Source organism: Panthera onca, chromosome A2 (genome assembly GCF_046562875.1).
Source record: "Panthera onca isolate mPanOnc1 chromosome A2, mPanOnc1 haplotype 2, whole genome shotgun sequence".
Lineage (NCBI taxonomy): Eukaryota > Metazoa > Chordata > Mammalia > Carnivora > Felidae > Panthera > Panthera onca.
The window spans coordinates 56,056,278-56,076,001 of record NC_138340.1 but is presented as its reverse complement, the minus strand read 5'-3'; the positions used below and the strand labels follow the sequence as shown (position 1 = coordinate 56,076,001).

At 46.4% G+C, this 19,724-nt stretch overlaps 1 long non-coding RNA gene across 1 annotated transcript; it reads right to left on the bottom strand.

The window, feature by feature from the left end:
• Positions 1-13,141: 13,141 nt before the first annotated feature.
• On the bottom strand, positions 13,142-19,418 carry LOC132678897 (uncharacterized). The gene is made up of 2 exons (XR_009609865.3): positions 19,196-19,418; positions 13,142-16,797 (listed from the first exon to the last, which is right to left on the bottom strand). It is a non-coding gene; the product is annotated as an uncharacterized LOC132678897 (long non-coding RNA).
• Positions 19,419-19,724: the final 306 nt, after the last annotated feature.

Genomic DNA, 19,724 nt, shown 5'->3' with positions numbered 1-19,724 from the left:
TGCTAATGCAAATTTCCCCAACTTTTCCCCAGCCACTAGCTTTGATTAGCTAGTGGGTCCCCTTGTAATCTCCTCCCAAGCCAATCGGTACCCTCCACACTTGCTTTTTAGGTAAGCTAACTTTGTAACTTAGGTAAAATAAAAGGAGGCACTTAATAAATCTTCTGAAAATAAACACAATTTGCTCTAAAGTGACTTTTTTTTTTTTTTTTTTTTTACTTCATTTGGACTAGGAAGTGAAATACAACTTCTAAACAGCAACATCTCTTCAAGACAAAACCAAAACCCTAAATCCCTCTAATTGGGCAACTGCAACACAGAGTAAACGACCATCCACCATCATGGCACCCTGTCACAACGTAGAAATGATGGCTGTGTGTTTCCTTCTTGTCCTTGACCACCACAGGCAGACTTATCTTTACAGAGCTATTCAGGCATCAGGGCCAGGAGAGAACCGGCAAGGCAGAAAATGAGCTTCCCCCAGACTTTGCAGGGCTGGTGTTCCACAGTTCAGGCAATGGAGCTATGGATGGGACTTGGCAGCTGGCCCTCTCTTTGCCTGGCCCTCTCAGCCACCACAACTGAGGTCTTTGGACTAGCCTCCAACACCCTATATCCAGCGGTTTGGCAGAGGAGGCGACTGGAGGACATACAGGAACTTCTGTCTTATGCGGCGGTTGCATTCTAAAGCCTGCATGTAAGACTCAAAATGCATTATAGTCAATTTTCCCTTGAAAAGTCCTGAAATTAACAGAATTTAGGGCCCTCAGAAGTTCAAAAGCTAATCATTAACTTCTTGTTTCTTTGCATTTTGGCTGTGGCCTTGTTTTCCTTGGGACAGTGAAGACAAACACCCAATTTGCATGGGTGGGAACTCAGGGAGTGTTAAGGGGTTAATTTACTGAAAGTGAATGTGCATATGATTTAACCCCTACATGTAAATGCTAATGTATGGCGGGATATAGTAGTCATGGAAAGCTTATGTTACTTAATTTCATCACAACTATATAAGGTACATAGTACATAGTATTATTTCCTTTCTTAAAAAAATGTTTATTTTTTTTTGAGAGAGGGAGAGACGGAGCACAAGCGGGGGACATGCAGAGAGAGAGTGAGACACAGAATCCAAAGCGGGCTCCAGGCTCTGAGCTATCACTACAGAGCCCAGTGCAGGGCTTGAACTCACAAACCATGAAATCATAACCTGAGCTGAGGTCAGACGCTTAACCGACTGAGCCACCCAGATGCCCCCATGGTATTACTTCCTATCCACCCTTTGTAGATGTGGAAATTGAAGCTCAGAGAGGGCCCATATGTAGGCTCGAGTCTCGAGAATGGCCACTTGGTGACTCTTCTTTAACCCTCTTGGCTTCTCAGATGTGCCTGGACCACTCCGAGCCCAGGGCAAGCTCAGCATAGGCTCAGGCTGGGGCTCTGATACTTGAGATATTCCAGAATGCTCTTTGCCCCAGGTTCAGACCAAGGGCTCTTGGAGGCTGTCAAACTGGGTCGGCTAAGTGTCAATTAGGGGCACAGAAATCAAGGACATGTCTCCGAGGGGATGGCAATGTGCTATGTTTGTGTAGATAGTCAATGAGTGAAAGATGGGGATTAACAGGGCAGAAAGGCTCATCAGGCAGAAGGAATAGGAAGAGGGAAAGTGGAGAGGCTGGGAAGCAGAGCCCATCTCCTGGGCTTTAGAGTGTGGCTGAAATCACATGGGTGGGGAAGGTTCTGTGGTAGAGAGCTAGGGGGGTTGCCAAATTAGGGTGAGCCTTGAGTGCCACCATGAGGGGTGAGTTTGGGGGAGAGGGCATGGGATATGGCTCACATTCCTAAAGCCCTGTTCAGGTTGCCCACAAAGTGTGGCTATTGGATCCCAAACACTGGTGGAAATTGCCTGCCTTGAGGTTTGCCTGTTTAAGGCCTGAGGGGAGCAGGCATTCAATATATAGGAGTTGTGTATGAATCCATCAGTAACATGGGGCTGAGCCACTGGAGGCTTTTGCCCTCATTTGAAGCCTCTCTCTGCATATCTTAGCGGAATGGAGCCTTGCATCCATCAGTGGCGAGTGACAGAAAATCTAGCTCAGACCAAAACAGAGGGAGTTTGTGGACTGCAGGAACTGATTGCAGGCCTTGAACTGGCTTCAAGCATGGCTCAAACAATCTGGGGTCTTGTCTCTCTGTCTCCCCACTTTGCTTCCTGATGAGTTGGCCTCACTCTCAGCTAGGCTCTTCAGATCCGGAGGCAAAGGGCTCACCAGCAGTTCCCGGTGTACGTTCCTCATCCATTAATTTCGCAGCCTCCCCGGAGAAGCTGTCTTTTCCAAAGGCTCCAACCCCAGTCCCAGAAAGGGTTTTCACTGGTCCAGCTCGGGTCGTACACCTGTCCCGGACCAATCATGGTCTGCGCGTGAATTAAATGCCCACCCCTGGAGAACCTTTTGGACTGAAGTGGGGGTGGGGGCTGCTTTCCCAAAGGGAAAGGGTTCTTTCGTTTTTAACCCATTTGGGCCACTTCCTTACCCCTCATTGTATTTCACTGTGGTAAAACACACATAACATAAAATTTGCCATTTAACCGTTTTTAAGTGCACACTTCAGTGGCATTCAGTACCTCCATGTCATTGTGCAGCCATCACAACCATCCACGCCCATACTTTTTCATCCTCTGGAACTGAAACTCTGTCCCTATCAAACACTAACTCCCCATCCCCCTCTCCAAACCCCTGCCAACCATCATCCTACTTTCTGTCTCTGTGCCTTTGACTCCTCTAGAGACCTCATATAAGCGGGATCATATGGTGTTTGTCCTTTCGTGTCTGGCTTGTTTCACTTCGTACAATGCCTGCAAGTTTCACCCATGTTGTAATGTATCAGAATTTCCTTCCCTCTTTTTTAGTATATGTGCTGCCGAAGTGAACACAGAATTTCCTTACCTCTTAAGACTGAATAACACTGTGGGGTGCCTGGGTGGCTCAGTCTGTTACACATCCGACTTCAGCTCAGGTCATGATCTCCCGGTTCACGAATTCGAGCCCCACGTCGGGCTCTGCGCTGACTGCTCAGAGCCTGGAGCCTGCTTCAGATTCTGTGTCTCCCTCTCTCTCTGCCCTTCCCCTGCTTGCACTCTGTCTCTCCAAAATGAATAAATGTTAAAAAAAAAAAAAAAGACTGAATAATAATTCATTGCATGGGTATGGCCACGTTTTGTTTACCAAATCATCTGTCAACGGACATTTGGTTTGTTTCCACCTTTTGGCTGTCGTGAACAATGCTCTGAACATCGGTGTATAGATACCTTTTGGAGACTCTGCTTTCAATTGTTTGGGGGTACATATCCACAGGGGGAATGGCTGGATCATATAGTAGTTTTATGTTTAATTTTGTGAGGCGCTGCCATACTGTTTTCCACAGAGGCTGCACCAGTTTACATTCCCACAAATAGCGCATGAGGTTCCAATGACACCACGCTCTTACCAACGCTTGTCGTTTTCTGTTTTTTGTTTGTTTGCTGGTGTTTTTTTTAATTATAGGCATCCCAACGGGTGTGAAGTGGCATCTCACTGTAGTTTGACTTGCATTTCCCTAATGATGAGTGATACTGACCATCTTTTTGTGCGTTTACCGCCCATCTGTGTATCTCCTACGGAGAAATACTTATTCAAATCCTTTTCCCATTTTTGATTTTTTTTTTTTTTTGAGTTGGAAGAGTTCTTTGTATATTCTGGAAACAATCCCTTATCAATAGATGATTTGCAAATATTTTCTCCCATACTCCGGGTGGCTGAGAGAGTTCTTTTAATAAGAGGCTGTTCTGGGCTGGCAATTCCACTGATGTGCACCCCATCAGTCCAGGCTCCTAGAAGGTGGGAATCAAATGCAGCTCACCCCAACAGCAGAGGCATATCCAAGGCCTGAAGGTGAGATGGGAAAGATTCTACTCGAACCAAAGCATGTGATCACTGGATTAGTCAGGTCCCCTCCCCAGTGGAAATTGGAAAGCCCAACTTGTCCAAAGACACTCCTTCTCTTTCTGGAATCAAGCCCAGGCATGACTCTTTCCCAGCACGTCACAGATTTTCCCCTAAAGTGTCTAATTCCTTATCAGTTCATAGCAGGCCAAATTGAGGTTCCTGACGAAATTTCACTGTATGAAGGAATTCTGAAAGGCAGTCTCAGGCATTTCGTTTCTTACACAAACGTCTTCCCAATTGCACTGCCATCACTATGTCTTATAATAGCTGGTGGAGTGTGTCACATGCAGTAGGTTCTTAAAAAATGTTCTAGCTTGTAGCACATTTTGCAGTCTATAAGAGGCTAATTATACCTTTTCACTTATGCTCACCTAGTCTTGAGAGAAAACCAATCAGAAATTAACATGTCTATTTTGTAACTTAGGAAACTGAGGTTCAGAGAGGGCAAGGGACTTGCCCAAGATCACAAAGGAGCAAGTGACAGATCTGGGATTCATACTTAGCAGCAGATGCCTTAGCCTAACCTCTCTCTGCTCTGAGTGCTGCACCAGGCAGCTTATAGAGAGCAAAATGGAATGGAATTTTCCATTTGGGGTAGAGTTACACAAAATACAAGATGCCCGGTTGAATTTGAATTTCAGTTAAACAACAACAAAAAACTTTAGTATAAGTATGTCCCATCCTGCATGAATATACTTATGCTAAAATATTTATTGTTCACTGATATCCAAATGTAAATGAGCATTTTATTTTTATTTGCTAAACCTGGTAATTTTTTTAATGTTTATTTATTTTTGACAGAGAGAGACAGAGACAGAGACAGAGCATGAGCATGAGCAGGAAAGGGGCAGAAAGAAAGGGAGACACAGAATCTGAAGCAGGCTCCAGGCTCCAAGCTGTCAGCACAGAGCCCGATGCAGGGCTCAAACTCACAAACCATGAGATCATGTCCTGAGCCAAAGTCAGATGCCCAACAGACTGAGCCACCCAGGTGCCCCACTAAACCTGGTAACCTTAATGTAGGGGAGACTTTTAGTGGTCACTGAGACTGAGAGAGGGACAGAGATTTACCCAAGATTACACAGGAGGTGAGTGGCAAACCTAGCATTGAGCCCAATCTGCCTGTTGCCCAGTCCTGACCCTCCTGGTGAGGTTGTGGATTGTTCAGAAGTCCCAGGAGCAGAGGGTGGTGGTGAGAACAGCCATGCTCTCTCCAAATGCCGTTTGCAAGCCCTCTCCAGTCCCCAGCTGTCCTACTGGGCGAAACCATGAAGCAAATCCCTATACGGAAGACATGAGAAGAGCGAGGTCACACCAATTTAGAGATGATGATGTTGATTGAGATTTCCAAACAGGGAGCACAGGCTGCTCAGGAAGCAGCTAATTAAGCAGGAGACTCCAATTAAGAAGCAATTTGAGTGTTTGCAGCAAACCCCAGCAGCAGCTCAGCATAGCAGAGAGAACCACAGGCGGGTTCTCACCTCCTGCATTATTAGCTTGCCAGGAGATCTCAGACAAGTTATTTAACCTCCCTGAGCTTCTGTTTCCTGGGCTCTGAAATGAGGGGATTATGCTGGTTGATATTTAAGGACCCTACTGGTCCCAAACTGGCAATTCCAAAGGAATGGGAGGCTTCGTATCCCTCCAACATTGGAAATTTTTTCATAAGATGCTAGTGTTTTCCTGCCCTCTCTCCATTCTACCCAAGGCCAATTCTTTTCTCATTCATTGTGCATTTGAATGCTAGTTGCTAAACTCAGGCATGTAAGAATTGTACTTTTCTTTATTTTTTGTCCCCCAACTTAATTTTTCCTTCCAGATCTCATTCCTCTAGGGTGTTGATTCAAACATTCCACCCTTCCTATTCCCTCAATGCAATGCAATGCAATGCAATGCAATGTATGTGTTGAAGGCAGGTCAGCAGCCTCCACTGAGATATTGTCTTCGTACCTTCTGGGCCTCAGGAGTAGCCCTTGCTGGTTGCTATGGCGATCACATTCCCATCTGCCGAGGATGCAGCTTGTGGTAGATGGACTGTAGCAAGGGCCCCCATGTTTCTTGCTTCCTACTAGTCACATCCATTGGTAGTGCCATCCCACACTGGCCATAGGCTTGACCTATGTCAAGACCTGTGTCTTGCTTTGGCAAGTGGAATAGAGGGAGACTTAATACAAGCAGAAGCTTGAAAAAGCCCTTGATTGTTGTGGCTTTGTCTCTTGAATCCTGTCACTGCCATGACAACATCCCTGGGCTAACTGGTTGGAAGGATGTGAGAGATACACTTAGTGAGTTAAGAGTAGACAAACTCAGAAGGTTGAGTCATCCCAGCCAAGGCATCCTAACTGACCCCAGCCAAGATCACCAAAGCTTGACCCAAATTAGCAGAACCACCAAAGTGATCCATAGGCTCACAGGAAGTAATGAGCATTTGGGTTTTTTAAAAACATTTTTTTAATGTTTATTCATTTTTGAGAGAGAGAGAGAGAGAGAGAGAGCGAGCATGACTGGGGGAGGGGCAGAGAGAGAGGGAGACACAAAATCCTAAGCAGGCTCCAGGCTCTGAGGTGTTAGCCCAGAGCTTGATGTGGGGCTTGAACTCATGGACCACGAGATCGTGACCCAGGCCGAAGTTGGAAGCTTAACCGACTGAGCCACCCAGGTGCCCCGAGTATTTGTTGTTTTAAGGCTTTAAGTTTTGGATGCAACAATAGCTAATGGATGCATGGTTTTTGCCTGTACTCCTATGCTTGCCCCCAGGAAATGAGCCCTTCTGCCTAGACCCACTGGGATTGTTGACATTTTATGTCATGTATAAGAGCACTTCTCCTATCAGTTAAGGAGCTTTATAATCCAAAGCATAGAAGGTCCCATCCTTAGTGGTACGACAAGGTCCTCTCATGAGGTTCTGGGAGTGTAAACAGGTTCAGTAGTTATAGGATGTAATTTGACAATGTATACCAAGGACCTTTAAATTATTCACACCTTTGGTTCAATTTAGTTAAAGAAGTAATCTGAAATTCAGGAGGGAAAATCCTATATACAAAAAGATTTTAATTATAGCATTAGTTATACTAGCAAAAAAAGACCTGTTTAAATGTCCAACAATAGATTACATCCAGTTGATGATATATTACGCACAGCCATCCAAAACATTATTTATAAGGAATTCATAAGCAACATGGAGAAATTGCGTGCTATGCTGTTTGCTAAAAAAGCAGATTATAAAATTATATAGGATACAGTATCACATATTTTAAAAATGTGAGGAATGGTAATAGAGCTAAAATTTAGGTAGTGGGATTATGGCTGATTTTTATTCCATTTGTATATGTTTCTGGATTTTCCGTACTTTGCACAATGAACACACACCATCTTTACAATGTGAACAAAAATTTTTTTTTCCATCAGTGTAGGTATCAGCCTGGGTATAGCCAGGAAAACGCAAACCGCTCAGATGGAATTTAATACAGGGAATTGGTTCCTCAGGTAATAGAGCAGTTGGGAGCCAAATGGGTGAGGTATCCCACTGATTAGCCCAGAAGGAAGCCACCATCATTCCTCTGGACAGCGACAGGCATCGGTGTTCCATGTTACCCAGGAGCTGGGGTTGCCTCTCAAGAGCTAGAATCATGGGAGGAGCCTTCCTGGTAGGAGCTAGGGCCACAAAAAGTCCCTGGGGGACAAGAAGGAGAAGCCACAGAGGAGAACCACCTGCCACATTGCCAGAGATGTCACAGGGAGCAGAGAAAAGGAGAAATACTTTGACTTCTCTCGCCTTCCCATCCTTCAGTGTTGTTCCATTGCTGACCATTGGCTGCGTGCGATGCCAGAGGGCAAGAGAAGGGTAAAAATGGCTGTGAGCACATGTGAGAAGTTGACCAACACGGTATAAATGGCTTTTATGTAGTCAGTGTTTATTTATAAACGGGTTCCACACAGTTCTGCTAGGTTAGGGTATGCATTTGGATTTCCCTTAACTGCAAAGGATTCCACTCATTGGTCTAACCATTTCCTTATTGTTTGGTATTTGGGAACATTCCAACCCAATTCCAAGCCAACGTTTGTGGCTACTCCAAACAAAGCTGAAAGCAGCATTTCTATATATAATGATTTAAAATTTCGTTAAAATTGTTTCTTTCAGCTCAGTTCTCCCAGGATGGATTGTTGTATATACCATATGATTGTATCAGCAATTTTTAAAAATATTCATAGAGAGGAAAACCTCAGTATAGAAGGAAGAGTTCTGCAGTTAGAATCATACTTGGGACGTGAGGATACCCCTAAGCTTTCCATTTCTTGTCTGCAAAAGGAGCATCCTTCTTGGCCTGCCCACCACCCCCAATGGCCCTTGGGAAGATCAAGGTAATGCGTGCTGCCTGAATGATGTACATATGACCTTGTGGATAATGGTGGGGGTGATGAAGGTCTGGCGATTGCTGAATGAAAGTCCCTAAGATGAGGACCAGTGGGCATCCTCACTGGTACTGGGGAAGGGCCCGTCCCACCAAAGATGTACCAGCCCTGTGATCCAATAATCTGATGAGAACGGTGTCTAGGCCCAACCATGGCCAAGTGTCAGAACCTCAATTTTCCTGAGGCCCACACACTTCTTGGCCACACAGAGCATGTTTCATACACAAAAACTCACACGCTAAAATGGATAAAAGACCTAAACGTAAAACCCAAAACCATAAAACTCCTAGAAGAAAAGATAGGGGGAAATCCTCATGACATTGGATTCGGCAGTGATTCTTTTTGGATACGACCCCAAAAGCACAGGCCGCAAATGCAAAAATAAATAGGACCGCAGCAAACTTAACAACTTCTGTGTAGCAAAGGACACAATCAATAGAGTGAAAACACAACCTACAGAATGGGAAAAAAATATTCTCAAATTGTATGTCTGATAAGGGGCTGATATCCAGAATATATAAAGAACTCCTAAAACTCAACATCAACCAAGTAAAAAATGGGCAAAGGACAAGATTGACATTTCTCCAAAGAAGATATACAGATCTTATATATATGCTTATATATATGCTTGCCCACAAGCATGTGAAAAGATGCTCCACATCACTTATCATCAGGGAAATGTAAATCAAAACCACAATGAGAAACCATTTCACGCCCATTAGGATGGCCACTATCAAGAACAAACAAACCAGCAAATGACACGTGTTGGCAAGGATGTGAGAAATTGGAACCATTGTGCACTCTCCTGGGGAACGTAAAATGCTGCAGGCACTGTGGAAATTGCTCAAAAAATTAAACATATGACCCAGCACATTTCACTTCTGGGTGTATATCCAAAAGAATTGAAAGCGGGCTGTCAAAGATGTATTTTCACATCCATGTTCATAACAGCATTATTCACACTAGCCAAGAGGTGGGCACAACCCAAATGTCCATCAGTGGAAGAATGGATAAAGAAAACAGGAATACTATACAGACGTAAAAAAAGAAGGCAATCGTATCACATGCTACAACATGGATGTGTCTTGAGGACAGTATGCTCACTGGAATAAGCCAGTCACAAAAGGACAAATACTGTATGATTCCATTTCTGTGACATCCCTAGAGTGATCAAATTAATATAATTTTACTTTAGAGGTGCAGGCATTTCAAGAACACTAATAGTTAGCATTAGACAAATATTATTTGTCTGGACTCACATGCATACCTTTTCCGGATCAAGGAGGCCACAATTACTCTTGTTTTGATGCATAGAAAATAGGACCTATTTGTTACTGAAAATAAACAATGTATATATATTTAAAAAAAATTCACACACACAGAAAGTAGAATGGTGGTTACCAGGGCTAGCCGGGGAGGGGGCCAGGGAGTTGTTTTTTAATGGGTAGAGAGTTTCCAATTTATAAGATAAAAAGTTCTGGAATTCCGTCGGATGACAATGTGAATATATTCGACACTACTGAGCTGTAAACTTCAAAATAGTTATGATTAATCTTGTTATTTTTTTAAACCATAATTAAAAGAAAAACCGAGATGCTGGTGCCCAGATCTTGTTAAGTTTTAGAATGGTTCCTCTACTGTTCTATGTTGCCAAGTCATTCCTACTTGTTTGTTGAATTTGCAATGTCAAGAACATGGATGGGTTATTTGACAAAGTCCCGGGTGGAGGCTGTATCAGGAATGCTTTTCAGGCATAAGTAACAAAGTCCATCTCTCTTTTTTTTGTTTATTTATTTATTTTGAGAGAGAGAGAGAGAGAGAGAGCGAGCATGTGCAAGAGGGGGAGGGGCAGAGAGAGGGAGAGAGAGAGAATCTCAAGCAGACCCCATGCTATCAGCATGGAGCCAGATGTGAGGCTCGAACTCATGAACTGTGAGATCATGGCCTGGGCTGAAATTAAGAGTCAGATGCTTAACTGGTTGAGCCATCCAGGCACCCCCAAACAGTCCATTTCTTGGTGACTTAAATGCAACGATTTATTTTCTTCACGCTACTAGAGGTAAGCAGTTGTTGGCACTGAGTCAGCTTTTCTTGTCTTTGAATGCCATTTGGTTTAGTAATCCCGCGTAATCTGGCCTCCTTGGCCAGAACTGTGTGCAACAGAGCCCGGGAAAACGAAAGTGTCACCTAGGCAAGCCACATTGCTGCCCTAAACAAAGCTGGGGTGTCGTCAGCAAGGCACAGGGGAAGGGGATGTTGGGGAGACCACTGCCAGGCCTGCCTCCTGGGACCAGAGATAACATGCAGACTAGACTCAGACGTCACCTCCTCAGAGAATTGTTCCTGGACCGCACTCGCATGTCCCTTTCCAATAGTGGGTGAGGTCTTGGAAGGCAGAAATTCTTATCATGTTCACTCCTCCATCCCCTAGTGCCTGGCAAGTAGTAGGTGCTCAATAAATATTTGTTGACTGAAAATAAGATCAGTGTGGCCTAATTTTTAATAACAGGCTTTTTTTTTTTTGATGATAATAAAGTTCATCTGGAAAAATGCAAATGTGAAAAATGGCCAAGGTCATTCTGAAAAAGAAGAGTCACGGCAGGTCCAACCCTATTAAAACAGAGTTTGGTAGAAAAGAAGAAAGAGGGGCGCCTGGATGGCTCAGTCAGTTGGGTGTCCGACTTCGGCTCAGGTCATGATCTTATGGTACGTGAGTTTGAGCCTCACGTCAGGCTCTGTGCTGACAGCTCAGAGCCTGGAGCCTGCTTCAGATTCTGCGTTTCCCTCTCTCTCTGCCCCTCCCCTGCTCATGCTCTGTCTCTCTCCCTCTCTCAAAAATAAATAAAACATTAAAAAAAATTTAAGAAAAGAAGAAATAGCTGGAAGAGTCAGTGGGGTGACTAGTTCCTGGGCCTGGCTTTATATTAGGACCCATATAGTGCTTCCAAAAAAAGCAGATGAATAAAACAAAGCGATACTTGGCCCTACCCCCCAGAGATTCTGATCCAATGGGTGGGATCCGGATATTGGTGCTTTCTTAAATGCCTCCACATGATTCTGATGTGCAACCAGGATCGAGAAGCACTGCGTTGGAGGGTCTTGAAGCAGGTTTGAAGACACTGGAACATGAAATTTATGGTAAAGTGGTAAAAGGTGAATTTGCGGTAAAGAAATTTCAAACTGGTGGTGACGAGAAGGGTTCTTCCATCAATAATGTTGAAACGATTATTTCACCATCTACAAAGAACACTGGATTTTTATCCCTGGCACCAGAATAAACCCCACGTAGATCCAAGTTTGAATCGTTACAAAAGAAGAGGGAGGAGGAATGAAAACCAGGATGTCATGGATAGATTTATCATCGTGGTGGGAAACACCTGCCTAAGCTGGTTATAGGCCTAAAAAAAGGAAAGGTGAGTAACTGTGAACACATAAAGAATGTTGATGTTTGAATGTCACAAAATACCACAAATGAAGTCAAAAGACAAACGGCAAACTGGAAAAGTGTGTTTATGATACATGTGCCAGACAACGGACTACGTTTTCTTGATTAACAAAGAGCTCAGATCGATAGTGTGATTCCAACACCAGTTATAATCCTGCTCCCCAAGTACAGTGTGCGGGTGTTTTCCCCACTCCCAAGCCATTCGCAGACACCAGCTGTGAATCCTACAGTTCAATCCTGCCACTCTCTACCAGGAGACAGCCTCAGATGCCTCTGTCCCACAAGACTGCCCCACTTCAGATGCCAACGGCAAGTCTAGGTTGTCACCTGTGCTTCTGATAGATTGGCCATAAATCAGAGGTTCCCATGACCCCACCTTGTGTTTGATTAATTTGCTAGAGCAGCTCACAGAACTCAGGAAAAGTTTACTTACTGGGTTATTATGAAAGGACAGAACTCGAGAACAACCAGATAGAAGAGTGAGCTAAAGGGCAAGGTGTGTGGGGAAAGGGTGAGGAGCCTCAGTATCCCCTCTCCCCAGATCGCCACATGTTCATGTGCCCAGATGCTCTCCAAACCCAGTCCTTTAGGGTTTTTATGGAGGTTTCATTACCTAGACATGGTTGATTAAACCTTTGTCCATTGGTGACCAAACTCAATCTCCAGCCCCTTTCTCCTCCTTGGAGGTCGGAGTTAAAAGTTAAAAGTTCCAGCCCTCTCATCACATGGGTCCCTTGGCAACCAGCTCCCACCCACAGATGCTTTCCCAAAGTACCCCCATTAACATAAAAAAGACACCCTGTATGGTTCTCATTGCTTAGAAAATTCCAAGGGTTTTAGGGGCTTGATGCCCAGAAAGGGATGAAGACCAAATATATATTTCTTGTCATAAATCACAATATCACAGATAGAAAACATGCAGACCACCTCACAGTAAAATAGGCAATGCATTTGAACAGGCAATTCTTGAAGATGTTCAACCTCACTCAAAATTAAAAGAAGCGCCTATTAAAACGACACCAAATCCTATATACCCAGGAGAAATGAAATCACACATGCACGCAAAAATGTGTGCGTGCATGTTCACAGCAGCCTTATTCACAAGAGCCCCAAAGCCCTGAAACAACCCAAGCGTCCATCGTCTGATGAATGGATACGCAAAATGTGGTCTATCCACATAACGGAATGTTGTGCCATAAAGAGGGAGTTAGTGCTGATGCGTGCGGCAACTTGGAACAACCTTGAAAATGTTATGCGAAGTGAAATAAGTCAGACGCCAAAGACCACATACGATATGATTTCATTTTTAAAGTTTATTTATTTTGAGAGAGGCAGAAAAAGCGCGAGTGGAGGAGGAGCGAAGAGGGAGGGAGGAGAGAGGATCCCAAGCAGCCTCCATGCTGTGGGGCGCCACACCGGGCTTGATGCGGGGCTCGAGCCCACCAACCGTGAGACCTTGACCTGAGCCAAAGTCAGACGCTTAACCCACTGAGCCACTTAGGCGCCCCATAGGATTTCATTTTTATGAAATGTCCAGAATAGGCAAATCTAGAGATGCAGAAAGTGGACTGACCGTTGCTAGAAGCTAAGGGAGGGAGAAAACTGGGCAGTGACTGTTAATGGCTGCAGGGTTTCTTTCTGGAGCGATGAAAATGCCCTACGATTAATCATGCTGATGGAGACACAACTGTAAACACCTCACTGTAAACACGTAAAGCGGGTGAACTGTGTAGCATGTGAATTATGTTTCAGCAAAGCTGTTAAGAAACACTGAGATCTGACTTTTCACTCTGTTTGACAAAATTGTTAACAGTGTAGGGAGACAGACTCTTTTGTATATTGCTGATAAAAGTGCAAATTAATGCCACCCTTCTGGAGGGCATTTTGGCAATTTCTACCGGAATTAAAAACCCATATACTCTTTGATGGAGTGTCTCTGTTTTAACTGGCCCTACGGAAATACTAATAGTACATCGAGGTACAGTGTTTAAGAGGAAAGAAACTGGGAATAAATACACCTTGACAGAGAGCACAGACCATGGAATAAAGCACAGCCATTAAAAAGAAGGCAACAGATTGGGCCATGTTGACGTGGACAGATCTGCAGAGATGTGTTTTAGGTGGGAAACTGGCAAGGTACAAAATAGTGGGCAGAGTGATTCTTCTCTTTTCTTCAGTAAAAGCCAGTATAGCAACGTATTCGGGAAGGAAATGCAAAGAGTGATCATCTCCGGGGAGAGGGACTGAGACAGCAAGGAAGGTTCGGGTTTTCACTTTGTAATCTTTTGGAACCGTTTGCATTTTCTAAATGTGTGCCTGCATTATTTTTAAAATGCCACTGGGATTAGCTGCACAGCAGCATTACAAGCCATTTTCGTTTGCTTTATGCTTTCCTGCATTGAATAAGAAAACCTTTTATAATCTTTGGCATTCCAGAAATGCTTGTGATGGGTGTGTGTGTGTCACATACTGCTATTCCCCAAGAGAACCTGCACAGGGCCCACGACCTCCCTGCCTGGGCCTCGATGTCCCATCCTTGGGAAAAGGCAGTAGAATGTGTTGGGGAGGCATGCTGGGGGGTGTTGCCGGCTCTAAGGGCCAGCAGCTGACGCTTCACTGAATGTTGGCCAAGCCCCTCTCCGGAGACAGCACCCACCTCGTCCCCCTGGCCCTGTGGCGTGAAGGCAGCTCATAGCGGGCAGGTAGGCATGGGTTGGGGCTCCAGGTGAGGAGGCAGGAATAGAGTCCACTCCTCTGAAACATCAAAGTGCACACCTGGGGGTGGGTCCATCAGCACACACTCATTTGATGTGCAAGCAGCTGGGCCAGGGCCTAATTTCTAAGTGAGGGCTGCAGGGGCCTCTGAAGACTGGTGTCCAGAGGGCCCAGCTGGAGAGCAACCAGAGCCTAGAGCTGTGCACACGTGTGTGTGTGTGTGTGTGTGTGTGTGTGTGTGTGTGTGTGTATGTGCATAAGTGTCTGGGACTCCAGGCTTCTAGTGTCTGTGTTCCTGAATTTGTTAGAATGTTAGTATTAGAAACATGTCCATGCTTCAAGCATGTTGACAGGTGCAGATTTCCTGTTCAGCACCAGGGCCCTCACTTACACAGGCCCCTTCCAAGGCTCTTTCTCTCATCAGTATTCATCATTTTGGTCTTCCTAGTTGAAAAACAGCTCCCCTCCCCCATTGTATAAACACAGGGCCCAACAAATCCTGAATGGGCCCTGGCATATTTACATCATACTGTCGCATTTTATCACGATTAGGTCTCTGCCTCCCTCCATTTGTTCCCTGTTCCTTCCCTCTTTCCTTTCTTCCTTCAATATTTGTGTTCCAGGAACTTCCCCTTCTGGGGCAGAGGGACAGTGATGAAGAAGACGACCCATTCCAGGGAGGTTCAGGGATCCACAGGAGCATATGGCGGGGCATGCCCTCTTCATCCTGGGACCATCCGGAAAACCGAGGCGGGAAGGGTCGAAGAATCAGCAGGGTGGCCGGACGTGGGCTGGGCCGTGGCCGAACACACGGCTGGTGCATGTCTGCCTGTGAGCATCTGTGCCTGTGTCTGTGCATTTGTGTGTACATGCCTGGGGGTGTGCCTGTAGCTGTGGGGTGTTTGTGTCTCCCTCCATGTGTGCAGTTGAGGGAGAATCTGGGTGCCTGTGTGCTTTCTTGTTGGCCTTACGTGCCCTGGAGTGAGTATCCAGACAGCACTGTGAGCTAATGAGTTCTCGTGGCTGTGGAACTCCCTCAGGGCCAGTCCTCCCTGGCAGAGAGGATCCCCAGTACTCCCGAGACCAGGGGATCTCACAGGTGCCATGATTTCTCCACCTTTGGGCATCACCTGGTCACCTGGCTGGACCCACTCCAGGGCTGGTGGTTTGGATGGTAGGTACCGGTGACCAACCCTGAGTATCAGGTTTCCACAGTGACAGTCCCTGTTAAGTGCTCAAGAACAAGATGCTTGCAGCCAGTATTAGCAAGAGGGGAAGTTTTCAAGTAATCCATTTCTGTTACAGAGTTGGCTCAGAGAGGGCTGGAGAGATCTTCAAAGTCATCTAGAACACCTCTGGTTATTCTCCACTTAGCCCCCACCTCCCAGATCCATTGGCCACAGTTTTCACCTGCTCTGTGTACCCCCAACAAAGCTGATCCCCCTGGATGCCATCACCTGGGCATCCTTGGTCTTTGGCTCCCAGTTGGTTTCGGCCAATGGGAGGCACCGACAGGCATCAGAAGGTGGGAGGAGAGAAAAGTTGGGGTATTGCCCTGACTTACTCCCAGTTTCGGCAGTGACTGTGTCTCTCTAGCCACAGCTTTTCACCGGGGGGCCCCTCACCCCATCACTGAGTCTCCTGTTGCTTCTAGGAAACCGCTCCCCCTCCTCCTTCCTTCAGGTTTCGGGGCTAGTGGCTCCCCACTATTGCCAGCCCGGGGACTGCACCAGCCCATTGATGTCCTTACAACACCATCCTCCCCATGCCCACACACTGAGGTAAATCGCCCCTTTGCTGAACTCTTTTCATTAAACCCTACTGAATGGGTCTGCTCTATCCTATTGGGACTCTGCCTGGTATGCAGTTTCCCACTGTGGTAGGAATAAAACATACACTACCTTCTCCTGCTCCACCTGGCCTCTAGTCTTTGCACTTGCCGTGTCTTCCGCTCATTGAAACATCATCTCTTCCTTTCCCGGCTGTGCTGTCCCTGTCTCTCTCAAATAAATAAATAAACTTGGAAAATAATCTCTTCATCGGGGTACCTGGCTGGCTCCGTTGGTTGAGCGGCCCCCTCTTGATTTTGGTGCAGGTCATGGTCTCAGGGTCATGGGATGGACCTCCCGGTTGATCTGCCCATCGTCAAGTTCCCCTTCGAGCCCCATGCTGGGTGTGGAGCCTGCTTAAGATTTCTTCTCTCTCTCCCTCTCTGCTCCTCTCCCCCACTAGCTTGCTCTCTCTCTAAAATAAAAATAAGGAAATAAATCATCTCTTTATCAATAAAACAGATAATAAACCACATTGCATATGTTTAATAGTGCTTGGCACTCTTAAGAGTTTAAAGGACACTAGCTAATATTGTTGTTATTGTTGCAAGGGACTGGAATGGAAATAGAGTGCTTACTAGAACTTAAAGGGCCTGGTTTCAATATTATGCCGATTTAACTAATATTAACTAATATTGAAATATTGGATCCATGCCATTTATTATTCCTCTTTGGTGCATTTCTGCAGTTAACGTTGTCATTTGCATGCCTGTATTTTCCAAAAGGGGTGTTATGTTTTTAGGGTTTTGTATTCATCTGAAGATGAAATATATTCTAAGATTGCACAAAGCGGGGGGATAATAAGTCTGTAATGTGCAATAAGTCAGTGTCTTGTTACATCACAATGACATTTTAAAATAAGGTAGACGTGGGGCGCCTGGGTGGCTCAGTCGGTTAAGCGTCCGACTTCGGCTCAGGTCATGATCTCACGGTCCGTGAGTTCGAGCCCCGCGTCGGGCTCTGTGTTGACGGCTCAGAGCCTGGAGCCTGTTTCAGATTCTGTGTCTCCCTCTCTCTCTGACCCTCCCCCGTTCATGCTCTGTCTCTCTCTGTCTCAAAAATAAATAAACATTAAAAAAAAAATTAAAAAAAAATAATAAAATAAAATAAAATAAGGTAGACGTGATTAAAAAGCGAAAAACAACCATCTCTTCAAAGGTGCTTCATGACCACTGCCTAAATCAGGGGGCACCTTCTTTCTCTGCCACTCCTCAGCTCATGCCCTGATTAGTTTGAAATTTGATTGTCTCCTTGTTTAACATTTGTATCTGCCACTAAACCGAGCTTGACCAAGGCTTTCAGATCTTGCCTGCCGGGTTCACGTTCACGGCTGTGTCCCAGCGCAGTGTGTTGGCTAGGATACTGTAACAAAGAGCCTCCCAAACACTCAGTATGAATAATAACATAGTTTATTTCTCCCTCGGGTGATAGTGTGGGTCAGTGGTCTAGGCTGGCATGCTGTTTGGAAGGTGTTCCCAAGCCCCCGGGCTCATCAGACCACCTCCCTCCTCAGCCACACAGGGGACAACTTAAAAACCCTCTCACCCAGAGCAATCTCACACTCTTTTTGGTTGTGGCTTTCCTCGTTCCAGCCTGCCCCACGCCCTCGTTCTCCCAACAACGGGCTTATTTGTCTGTGTGGCTTTCCAAACCAGACAAAGTTCCCAGAGATGAACTTCTCACAATGAAACAGGGTCACTGCACACACTTTCTTGCCTCTTGTTATTAAATATTATTTTTTTGGGGGGGGGGTGCCTGGGTGGCTCAGTCAGTTAAGCATCTGACTTTGGCTCAGGTCATGATCTCTGTGGTTTGTGAGTTTGAGCCCCGTGCCGCCTCTGTGCTGACAGCTCAGAGCCTGGAACCTACTTTGGATTGTGTCTTCCCCTCTCTCTGCCCCTCCCATGCTCATTCTCTGTCTCTATCTTTCAATAATAAATAAATGTTAAAAAAAAATAGATATTACTTTTTTCCTTCTGTGGCTATGGTTTACATCTGTCTATATCCTTGACCTTTGGGCAAGTTATTTCACCATTCTGTGCCTCAGTTTCTTCATCTGTAAAATGGGAATAACCATAGTTCACCTCCTAGGGTTGTTACAAGGATTAAGTGAGCATAGCTCTTAGAATTGAACCTAATACACACTAGGTGCTCTTTAAATAATAATCAGTATTATGATCTCTTTTGATGATCTCAACTTCCCCATGAGGTAGGTGGGAAGGCATCACCCCATTTTCACATGCAGAAATGAAGGACTAAAGAGCTAAGCAACTTGCCCAAGGTCATGGTGCTGACAGGTGGCCTAGTCTAGGTTTAATCCGGACCTCAGCTCACCTCCTGAAAAAACTGAGGTGATGACAGCAGCCCCTCATAGGATTTGGTTGTGAGAATCCAGTGCCATTATGCATTCAAGTGACAGGCACTTGGAGGGCACTGTTGAAAAGTCTGGGTCCTTCCCCTTCGCGGTGCCCCACTCTGTCACGCCCACGGGCGCCCTCATGGAGCCACCAGGGATCCCTGTTCCTGGCAGCCCTCGGGTCAGCTGCTTGTTTGGCTGGCGGGGACAGCTGGGCCTACAGAGAGGCCCATTGTCTCTGGCCTCTGGGGCTGTATTGTTGGAGCCTCCTCCCAGGGTCCAACCCCAAGACACTCCCAGCTGTCGCTCGGGCTTGGCTTGGTTTGGGGAGGGGAGACAAGGGAGTGAGCACGGACACCCGACTGTCCCCTTAAGACTGGATCACCAGCCCAGCTGTACTGACGAGGAAACTGAGGCTCAGAGAGCCCAAATGACGTGTAGGGAGTACTTGTCTCACCTGGGAGTCCCCACAGATGGGGCGGGGAGGGCGCGCGTGCGGCCTCAAGTCGGAGAGGTCATGGATTCCAGTAGGTTCCAGATGGCAGGGCCAGAGCACCACACCATCCCATTTTACCCGTGGAAACAGAGACCCCAGAGCGCGCACGCTGGCCCAAGGTCACACAGCGCGCCAGCCGCGGAGTCCGCCGGGAAACCAGGCGGCCTAAGTCCCAGCCTTGGGAGAGCGCAGGAGAGCCCGGCCGGCGGGGGGGGGGGGGGGGGGGGGGGGCGGGGCATAGGGTGGCCCCTCCCCCGGGGCGGGGAGATCCCGCACTTGGCCAATGTCTGCGGCGAGCCTGGTGAAAACTCGCGCGGCCCTCCCCTTAGGGGGCGTGACTTTCCGAGCAAAGCCGGATTCTACTGGGCATTTGTCTGCGCACAGCGGCACGTCGCGCTTGATGGGCGTTGGAGGCGTGGCCCCCGATCGGCCGGCGAGTGCGCTGCGGGACTCCATCTCTCTGTGACGCAGGCGCGGGCCCGAGCGGGGC